General features: G+C 39.0%; 2 pseudogenes; both read right to left on the bottom strand.

The window, feature by feature from the left end:
• Window positions 1-681: 681 nt before the first annotated feature.
• On the bottom strand, window positions 682-6688 carry LOC148022718 (autophagy-related protein 16-like; annotated as a pseudogene).
• Window positions 6689-7179: 491 nt separating this feature from the next.
• LOC148022717 (autophagy-related protein 16 pseudogene) lies at window positions 7180-8331 on the bottom strand (annotated as a pseudogene).
• Between the last annotated feature and the right edge of the window lie 3159 nt (window positions 8332-11490).

Raw genomic sequence — 11490 nt, 5'->3', positions numbered from 1 at the left:
GTGCCACATGTCACTAACATTTTTGGACATGATGGGCTTTTATGGCACTGATTTTTGAGTGTAAAAAAGAATGTTTAGCCTCTTCTTTTTCACTTTAAATACAACTCTTCTAAATGAGTGTGTGGTACTTTTTTGAACAAACCTATGGTGACCATTGACATATATATACAAGAACTCATGATCATATTTATGTAAAATTTTCTTCTACAAAATTTGTTTCATCTTCCACAACCATATCCTTTGCGCATCACAAGACAAAAGTACGTTCTGAAACTAATCTATGTCTTGCAGGTCGATTTCCAGAAGGCATTGGGCCTCTGTTTACTCGTGATCATAAGCACGAAGAAAGCAAACACTCAAAGAACTTTAAACAATTTGATTCACAAAAGTTGATTACACAAACTCGAATTCGTTTGGCTACTCAATGCTCAGATCAAATTGTTAACACATCTCAGAGCTGTGCTTGCACTCCATGATGCTCGCTCCAACTCTTTGACTTCAGTGCACATAACAGAGTAGCCCACTACAGTCTCATAATTATAGTGCTTCAACTTGAAGCCTATTTGATTGCATCAAATCTTGAAGCATTCAAATCTGTTTTATTCCCCATAAGTGCCATGAAAATGTTTGGACTTCCATGTTTCTAAAGTTCCTTGTCCCAAAGGTTGCAAAAAAAAAAAACTAATGGCTAGTTGATACCTCCTTCTTTCTATGACCTGGAGCCTTGAATGTTGCACAACTCTCCATAGCGTGTACATCAAACAAATTATGTAGGTTATCCTTGCCACTTGTCAAGACTGTTTAACCAGTACTACCTAACAATAAAACAAAAGTTACTCCTTATGCATGTGAGAATACATGGATCTAGAGCATGGCTATGGTGGTTCAAAGACAGGAAGAAGACTCATGTAGACATAGACTTAGACAATGACTATCACACAAGTGAATTAGGTTTCAAGATTGAGACTTGAACTCATAAACACAATCTTGTGTGTGGACAATGACACTGACACTTTACTGAAATGAAAGGAGTACTATGATTTGCATTAAGAAAAGGAAGTAAGTACAATGCTTTATAGGGAAGTAGTAAATTGCAGTAGGCACCACTGTGCATATGGGATAGGTAAGCTTCCATGTCCTTAGCCCTGAAGCTCCATACAAAAAGGCAGTCAGTAGGTGTGATTGTTTGAATCTCAACACCCCTCCTCAATCACAACCAACAAGGCAGAAAGTGTGTAGAGGCTGTAATGAGAACCACCTGCAAAGTGTGGGCACACTGCAAATATGGTAGACACCAGAGGCTGTCGCAGAAAAAGGCTAAGTGTGGGCACCAAAAAATGGTGGACATCGAGAGGCTGTAACAGGGGCCTCACAAAGTGTATAGGGACTGTAATGCCAAGTTACATGGGGAGTTTACAAAGATTATGGCAACATGAATTAGGGCTAGGAAATACAAGGCTTTTAAAACAATCTATCAAAGTAATGAGAGTAGAAGGAATGGTGAGGTTTGTCCTTCAATCCTGGGAGTCTTCATCTTCATTTTCATCTTCTTCTTTTGGTCCATGGTCTTCTTCTTCTTTCATAGCTGCAAGATAGGCCTTTTGAGACTTCTTTCTTGCATGGCAGAACTTCTCAGTGTGTTCGATCCTTTTGCAAAAGTCACAGAAAAGCTGATCCTTCTTGCCTTTGTACATGTTGCCAACATATAATGCATGCTCATCTCTAGAGGTACTTGGTTCTTCCTTAGTTTTTAGCTTCTTTTCCTATTCTAATAGTGATGCTTGGATATCAACAAGTTCAGGATTTGGCACGTTGATTAAAGTTGTTGTTACATTATTATATTCAGGAGGCAAACTCTTAAGTAGAACACCAATGCAAACATCTTCTTCCATTTTAATGTTGATTCCTGCAAGCTAGGTTAGAATTCCTTCCATGTAATTTATATGTGTGGCAAGTGATGTGCTGGACCTCATTTCAAGCCTAAAAAACTCAATCAAGACACCATACTTTGATGATTTAGACTGTGCACCGAACAAGGTGTCAAGTCTCTTCCATGTATCCTGTGAGATCTCACAGTTATCCACATGGTGGATATAGCTTTCGTCTAGCTCCAGTTTGATAATGGCCTAGGATTTGTCATCATTTTTTTGCCAAGTAGCTACAAGGTCCACATCCTGAGGTTTCTTCTCTTTGCCATTTGTGATGGCCTAGAGACTCTTCTTCATCAAGATGAGCTTGTTGCCGGTTTGCCAGGTGTGAAACCCAACTCCCTTGAACCGAGCTATTGATGATTCTTTTCCCATGCTGGAGAGATGGAGTAGCAGCAAATCAGCTCCAAGATTCTCAGATTTTACAAGTGAAAGAGCAGATTACAATGTGTCAAGAGACACAAGTAATGGTAGTGTGAAAACACACTATGTTTGACTTGATATTGAGCTTGAATCTTCCTGTTTAGGTCTTCTATTTCCAAAAATTTTTACATGGATAGAAAGCTTATGCCATAGCCTTCCAAAGCCCCATGGTTGCAGGATGAACTTTGTTGTGTGCTAATGGCGCAGATGGTACGAACATGAAGAGGTGCAAATCTAGCAGCAAGAGGAAATTTTTGCAATGCTGGACAACTGGGAGGCCAATGTTGCAATGTAATGTTATAAAGAGAAGCACCTGGAAGTGAGGAGGAGACCCTTAGAAGAAAGCGTGGCAAGATAGAGCCTCTATTGTGAGATCCAGGAGCTCAAATGACTGCAGGTCCTGTCTGGCTATGGTTGCCAACTAGGCAAGATGGGCATATGGGATAGTTAAGCCTGCATGTCGTTAGCCCTGAAGCTCCATACAAAGAGGCTGTCAGTAGGTGTGATTTTCTAAATCTCAACAGTGCATGTACTGCAATTTCATTGGGTGGCTTTCCATCTGCATGTCCCACAAATGAAATTTGCCATCCATGTGGCCAGTTCATATCAAAGATGCATTGAAGGTAAATCATAATGCATTGCAATTACTATGACAAAACATAGTATTGAAACCATAGCCTTTGTGAAGATCCTAAAGTTTTATGGTCATGTCATGATTTGCAGCACTAACAGCTCTCTTATTTGAAAGTTTGCTGATGTCCACTACACAAACTTTCTTAGTGTGACCAGTCAGTAAATGTTGGATTCTTCCCAAATGGATATCCCAAAAATAGAGCTTGCGATCACTACTAGCTCCAAGGACAAACTTGTTGTCAATAGGAAAAGTAATATCAAGCACAACACCTAAACAGCCTAAAAGAGAGGTAAGTAAGGTGCCTGAGTTTGTATCCCAAAGTTTGATAATCCTTTCATCTCAACCACTTACCAAGATATCACTGTTATGTTCAAAAAGTGCCACACCACATTCCCCTTCATGGCCTTGTATAGTGTATCTCAAAGTTGTTGGGATTCTCAATTCAACATAGTTTTCAACCCATTTTTTACTATGCCTGGCAATGCCATCCACTTATTATCGGCTCAACTCTTCTAGCCTTCGTGCTCTTAATCTTGCTAGAAGATCATCATACGTAGCATTCGCCTCATTAAGACGTTGACATCTTCCAGCTTCTGTGTCATCCACTGATTTATGAATTGTTTGTTCTCAACTTGAAGCATTTTTTATGTCTTCCCAAGTCCCTATACTTGTTGCCATAGCTCAACATTTTCATGGATAACCAAATCAAGTGCACTTGATTTTACCTTCAATGTTAATTCTAATTGCTCCAATTTCTGTCTATATAGATGAAGGTCTACTTGGCATTGGTCAAGAAGTGATGTTTTTTCAGATAACTATGCTCTCAACAACTTAGAACTCGCTACCTCTTCATGAAGTTGCTATGAAACTTCTGATTGTAGAACCAATGCCAGTACAACTAAAATTTGGATATCTTCTGGAACACTCTTTTTTTATTGGAGTAATGCAATTAATTCATTGATAAACTCTGGTTCATTGACAAAGAAAGTTGTCGAGTCTTCATGATCTAGATTTGACTGCAAAAGTGATGTCAAAGCTAAGAGATGAATCCAAAAAAATACTATTGATAATGAATGAAATGCCCCTTTCAAAATTGCAAAAGCATCACTGCCACCTTTTTCTCTTTGCTTACCCTCTCCAAAAAATAGAGTCCCCCATGAATAGCCCTGGCTCCGAGAATAGTTTCCTTCTAGAAATATAAAAAAAAAGGTGGCAACCTCTTTCTTCAGCTCCTATGCTTCCATAAGCTCAACATCTGGGTCTACTCCATGTTGCTGCATTCTATCAATGTCCAAAGCTTCATGACCAAGCCCATGATCTGTGCATCCTAGCACATTCCATGATATTACATCTTTGATAGGAAGCTTCTCAAACACTTTGTGTGCTTCCCTAAACAAGACACATTTAGAGAACATGTCAATCAAAGTGTTTCCAATTGAAAGATCTATTTCTAGTCCCTTCGTGGCAATTTCAACATGTGTTTCTCTGCCTACTTCAATAAACAGCCATGCTTGCATGAGTTTTTAGTATGCAAAGAAATGAAACATCATTTGGAGAGATGTCATCGTGCTGCATCTATACAAACTGGCTTAAATCTTCCTTGTGAAAACATGTCTTCAACATATCCTACAATCAGTGCATTCCATACAGTTGTATCTTGAAGTGGAAAAGTGCCAAATGCCTTGGTTTCCTCTTCTAGTAAGCCACATTTTGTATACATAATAACTAGTCCTTTGTGTAAGTGAGGCTCTTTTTCCATTGCCCTTTTCACTATTTCAGAGTGTGTAAATCCACCTAATTCAGAAGCTCTCATTGTACTGCAAGCTTTCAAGATGAAAACATACATAAGTGCATCCACAATGACATCTTCTAGCAGCTACATTTCTTTGAAAACCATGAGCCCCTCATCATCAAGACCATGTTGAGTATATCATGCAATCAATGTAGTCCATGAGACTATATTTCAAACTGATAGCCTCTCAAGCACATAGTGTGTTGCTTTGAGCAAACCACATTTGTAGTACATGTCTATTAACGATCTTTCCACATAAAGCTCTCTATCAACTCCTTTGCTGGTTATTTTAGCATGTAAAAGATGGCTTGACTCTAAATCTTTTGTAACACCAATTATTTTTAAGCACAAAAGAAAAGTGACAGAATTAGGACACTTCAAAGTGACTTTGCAGCGATGGACACGTAGTGTCACGACTTCCGCGCCCCCTCAAAACCTGCACATCCTCAGATGGGACAATATGTTTACCACTAGAAGTATTGTTCCCACCAGGATCATATGGGTAATCATCTGGATAATATGACAAGTATGTAAGTTGACATAGATTATCACATCATGCTCCTAAATCATATGGACGAATCAAAGCTGGTCCTTCAATAGAACAAGTCTTCTTTGTGCCTTGAACACATTAACATTTATATCCATATCCATCTCCATAAATGGCATAAACATTGGCAAATCATCATCACCCCCTCTAAATTATGTAATAAGTCTCATCATTCTTAAGTAGCACATTTGATATAATAACCCCGCTTGTAATATGAATAACTACTTGTACAACATTTATGCTAGGTGAAAAATCCTTTAGAACCCCTACAAGCATCTGCATCAACTCTTCATTATCCTCTTGTCCCTATTGCATTAAATCTAGTTTGTCTTTACACTAATTGATACTCTTATAATCTAGAATTAAAAACCTCTCTAAAGCTTAATTGAGAAGAGCTAGAAGACGTTATATCTCTTCCTTCACTACCAAAGGAGTGCTAAAGAATCCTATAAATGACATCTATGATGACCAAAAGAAACCTCATCACATATATCATACATAGGGGTATTATGACTTGTAAAAACCTTTCCCTCCTTGTTACCCTCCATAAGATATTTCTGAAGTATGTGCAACATCACAAGACTCAGCATGCATCAGAAAAATAGCATTAATTTTCATTTCCATAGCATCATCATAGCAAACCTTCTCACTGAATGCACCAAGAGACTGCACATCATCCTCCATAGTAAAGTCACAATCATATAGACCATAATCAAAAACCTTAGAATAGTCCATGTAGATAGTATTTTCCTTTGAGCTACGATCTACACATTCATCTCCATCCTCGTTGGAGCTGCTCTTGGAGGTAGTTGTGGCATTCATCACCTTTGAAAATTTTTGTTCAGCTTCAATTTGGTTTATATTTTTGACTTGTGTAGAATTAACCAAAACCTAGTTTTCCAATTGTGCATGGAGAACTTGAACTCGGTCCTCATCATGAGGTTCCAAAACATCACCATCTTTGATAAGGCATGCATCTTTCTTTGCTTTACGATTTGCACAAATTCGCTCCCAAAATTTGTCATACCTTACCTTTTGCCACACACCCTGATCTTCTTGTTTTTCTGGAGCACCTGCATCCGGTTCTTCAAGAACACCTGCATCACCAAAATTTTTCCCTATTTTTGATTCCAAATAACAATCACCCACATGTATAATAGCATCTACAAAATCTTTCCAATTGTCTACATATACTCTATCCAATTTCTGTACTAGCTCATGCAACTCCCGAATCACTACTTGTTTAAACTATTTGATCGTGCATTCATATGTGACACCTTTAAGTTTCATATTTGACTTGTAGCATGTAAGATAACCTTTAGGATCATAATGATCAAATACACACCTTTCCTCCTATACTGCATCTAGTGTGTTTTCCATTGCTTCATCCACCATCACTTGCAACCCGAGTTCTGGCTTTCACGGTGGGTTCATGAGATGTGGGACAGATCTATGTCTCATGGTTCAATTGTCAAAAGGCACCGTGCCTCTATTTACTCATAATCACAAGCACAAAGGAAGCAAACACTCAAAGAACTCAAAACAATTTGATTCACAAAAGTTGATTACACAAACTCAAATTTTTTCGGCTACTCAATTCTTGGATCGAATTCTTAACACATCTCAAAGTTGTGCTTGCACTCCATGATGCTTTCTCCAACTCTTTGACTTCAACGCACATAACATAGTAATCCACTATAGTCACACAATTATAGTACTTCAACTTGAAGCCTATTTGATTGCATCAACTCTTAAATCATTCAAATAAATTTTATTCCCCATAAGTGCCATGACAATGTTTGGACTTCCATGTTTTTGTAGTTCCTTGACCCAAGGTTGCAAAAAAAAAAAAAAACTAGCTAGTTGCTACCTCCTTCTTTCTATGACCTGGAGCCTTGAATGCTGCACAAATCTCCATATTGTGTACATCAAACAAATTATGTAGGTTATCCCTTCCACTTTTTAAGATTTTTTGACTTGTATGTGATAGTGAAATAGAAGTTACTCCTTGTGCATGTGTTGCAATTTCATTGGCTAGCTTTCCTATCTGCTTGTCCCACAAACACAAGTTGCCATCCATGTGGCCAGAGCATATCAAAGATGCATCAAAGGTCAAGCACAATGCATTGCAATTACTATGACAAACTATAGTATTAAAACCATATACTTTGTAAAGATCCTAAAGTCTTATGGTCCTTTCGTGAGCTGCATTGACAGCTCTTTTACTTGAAAGTTTGCTTATGTCCACTGTACAAAATTTCTCATTGTAACCAGTCAGTAAATGTCCGATTCTTCCAGAATGGATGTCCCATAAATAGAGCTTGAGATCACTACTAGCTCCGAGGACAAACTTGTTGTCAATAGGAAAAGAAATATCAAGCACAACACCTAAACACCTGGAAATAGTGGTAAGTAAGGTGCTTGAGTCTATATCCCAAATTTTGATAGGCTTGTCATCTCCACCACTCACCAAGATATCACTGTTATGTTAAAAAATAACCACATCACATTCCCCTTCGTGGCTTTGTAAAGTGTATCTCAAAGATGTTGGGGTTCTGAATTTAACATAGTCTTCAACCCCTATATGCTTTACAATGCCATCCACTTGTTATCGGGCCATTTCTTCTATCCTTCCTACTTTTAATCTTGCTAGAAGATCCTCATACATAACATTTTCCACGTTAAGATGATTAGCATCTTGCATCTTCTATGTCATCCACTGATTTATCAATTGTTTGTTCTCAACTTGAAGTGTTTTTTTATGTCTTCTTAGGTCCATGTACTTGCTGACATAGCTCAGCATTTTCATAGATAACCATATCAAGTGCACTTGATATTGCCTCCAATTTTGATTCTACTTGCTCCAATTTCTGCCTCTATAGCTGAAGGTCTGCTTGGCATTGGTCAAAAAGTGATTTTTTTTAGATAACAGTGCCCTCAACAACTTAGAATTTGCTACCTCTTCCAGAAGCTTCTCTAGAACTTGTGATTGTGCAACCAATGCCATTACAACTAAAATATGGATATCTTTTGGAATAGTGTTTTCTAACTGGAGTAATGCAACTAGCTCATTAAAACACTCTGGTTCATTGACAAAGAAAGCTGTCAAGTTTTCATGATCTGGATTTGACTGCAAAATCACTGTGAAAGCCAAGAGACGAATGCAAAAAAATACTATCTTCTGATATGGGTAATGAATGAAATGCCCATTTGAAAACTCCAAAAGCATTGATGCCACCTTTTTCTGGTGCGTACCCCCTCCAAAAAGTAAAGTCCCCTATGAATAGTGATGGCTCCTAGAATATTATTGTTCTAGAAATCTCAAAAGGAAGGCAACGACCTAGTTCTTCAGCTCCTATGCTACCATAAGCTCAACATCTGAGTCTACACTATCGAAGGGATTACAGTTGAAAGTCTACCGCAAGGGTAAGAGACAATAGGGTGAAGGGAGATTCAAGGAGTGGATTCGACGAAAGAGAAGGGGTTGAAAGAAATAGAAGATATGAAAGAATACTCGCAGAAAGAAATAGAAGACATAGAATAATACTCACAGAATTGAAGCCTCTTAGTTTATTTCTCCATTATGAGAAGACAAATCTCTTGTACAAAAAAACGTACACAAAAAAACACTGATCCGAGAAAATCACAAAAAAATATTTGTCTAACACTTTGTTGATTTTTTGTACATTTGGAGCTTTGAAATAAAGAAGAGGGTGGAAACAACCTCTTCGGAAATCCAAGAAATCACTGGATGGAAATATTTCATGGACCAGTTTACCAAGGGGGGGTGAAGAGTAAAGATCAATGGAGAAAGTGTAACGTGTCCACTAGAATCATCCAGGACACGTCTTAGCGGTCCATCGGAAAGGATGTCTAGAAAACTCCGCCCAGCACTCCCATGGAATGTTACGGGTTTTGCAATCTAGGTCTTCCCGCGTCTGCCACGTAGTGGAAGTATCCTGGCCGTTTCCTACTTAGGATCGACCGGAATTAGGATTTTCCTGTTTGGTCATTAGCTAACAGCAACTAGCGTCAGACCCGAGCGAACTACTTTACGCAGAAATGCCAGGTTCGAAGCGGATTCACGCTGCACTTGGTTCAAGGAGAATGGGAAACGAGAGGGATGCAAGGCTCAATCTCTCTGCCATAAGGCATAGTCCCATTCCGTTCCCCTAAAACAGTGTAAATCGGGTAAGACGTAACTCTAGGTCATCGCTCTCATCATTCATTTTGATAATGATGATCATCCCGCTGTTCTTTGAGATTTTTGAGAAAAGTTCCCGGCTAACCGGGACCACCCAACCGTAGGACGGACCCATGGCCCATCCTCCGCACTTTCCTCAGTTTGTTTTAGTTATGTAATTATCTAACACATTAATTTGACATATAACAATCAGCTTCTTTAATTCCTCCTGTTAAGCACTAGTTCCTTCACGTAATCTTATCATGTGACATAGAAAAACAATATCAAACAAATTCTTTATTATCATTTCATCATTTTATCTTTGAAATACAAGGAGTTTCGCCCGTAGGCTTGTCCATAATCCGCCCGAAGGCTATCCAGTAATCCGCCAGGGATCATTATTCCAAGCTTCCGCCCGTAGACTAGTATCCGGGCCTCAAGATCCAATCCCGAGTCACGTTAGCCTCTTGTGCAGGACCCGGAAGGTGAGGTATGTACGGCCAGAGCCCCCCCTGGCACCCAAGTGTCCTCCTGCTCCAAGTAGAGCTCAACGGAAAGACCTCTCGCGGCGGGTTCGGTCCACGTTCTCGGCGCGGTCAACAACCCCCTTGGTTAGGGTCAGGCAGGCAGTCGGGGGTAACTGAAGCTGCCTCTCCCTTCAGGCTTTCAACCTGAAGCATTAGATATCATTTCATCCTTTAGTTCTTTGAGCAAACAATGCAAACAGTGCTTCCTAAACTGTTACAAGCACAATCAATTTCAGTGGTCATTTAATTTGCCAACTGTTAAGGAGTGAATCCTTCTCTCGGAATGCCTCCATCATTCGATCCGGGATCAATTGTGACTTGGCAATATCCCCAAGGGTTTGTTTATTCACCCTTTTGTCCTTGGGTTAGGGCCATACCCTGTTAACCCAACTTAACCAATACCTTAGGTTTTATTAATAGTAAATCCTGGCGACCATGTCGCTCCAATTTATTGATTGATCATTTGCTTCCAAGTAAATACCTAACTTTCCTTTACTTGGCAATTTTTCCCTAAGAAAGGTGATGTAATAGGATGACTACTCATCCTCTTGCAAGTTAAACTTGCGCAAGAACTTGCCAACCTCATTTCAAGAAATGGCAAAACTCTCTTGTGAACAAACCACAAGTTTATGCGACGTTGCAACTTATTGCACAAGTGTCGCATCTATTCCATGGGATCATTTCACCCTTTGAACGGCGTTTTCAGGTCATGGAATTATCTCTAGACAAGAAGTAGGGTTTAGGGTGTCTTCTTACCCAACCCATTCCTAATTACACTAGGCTGACAACATTCGGTCCTAGGAATTCCAACTCAATCCGAGTTTCATCATTTGAACAAGTGATCCTTAGGGTAGAAACCTTAGGTCGTTTTATGCATGAGCGTCCAATTGTCCCTACATTCCGTGAATGTGGGTAGGACCTTCGGTTCACGGGTTCGCCTTGGTAACAAGTGCGTGAAACTAGGTCAAGTCCTTAACGTGCTAAACCCTAGTTAGCACTTGGAGTATATTGTATCGATTTAATCATTTTTAAGTGAATCCTTTGTGGATTAGGTGTCTTGGGTAATCCAATTTACTTGTCTTATGATAATGACGAACTATTCCTAAGGATATTGTCTTGATCGAAGAGAGGAAAAACTAGTAGTAATACATCATAAATCATGTAAACATGCGATTCATATCCTCTAGATTCGTAATCCCTAACTTTTCTTATTAAAACCAAGCACATGTTAAAATTCACATAACTTCCATTGATTCTACTAGGATATGCATTCACAACTTATGATTCTAAGCTTTTAAGGTTTTATGTTAAACAAACCATGCAACCTTTTCCTAACTTCATTTCTGAATGAAATATTTTGTACGTTGACTGAGAATTACGCAATCTTTCCTAACCACTACGTAGTTGAATTGACTAGAGTTAATCCTACTTTATGCAACCTAGAATCAGTTTCATG

Source organism: Lygodium microphyllum, chromosome 16 (genome assembly GCF_053477565.2).
Source record: "Lygodium microphyllum isolate KBCC chromosome 16, Lygodium_microphyllum_v1.1.10, whole genome shotgun sequence".
Lineage (NCBI taxonomy): Eukaryota > Viridiplantae > Streptophyta > Polypodiopsida > Schizaeales > Lygodiaceae > Lygodium > Lygodium microphyllum.
This window is presented reverse-complemented; position numbering and strand designations above follow the sequence as displayed.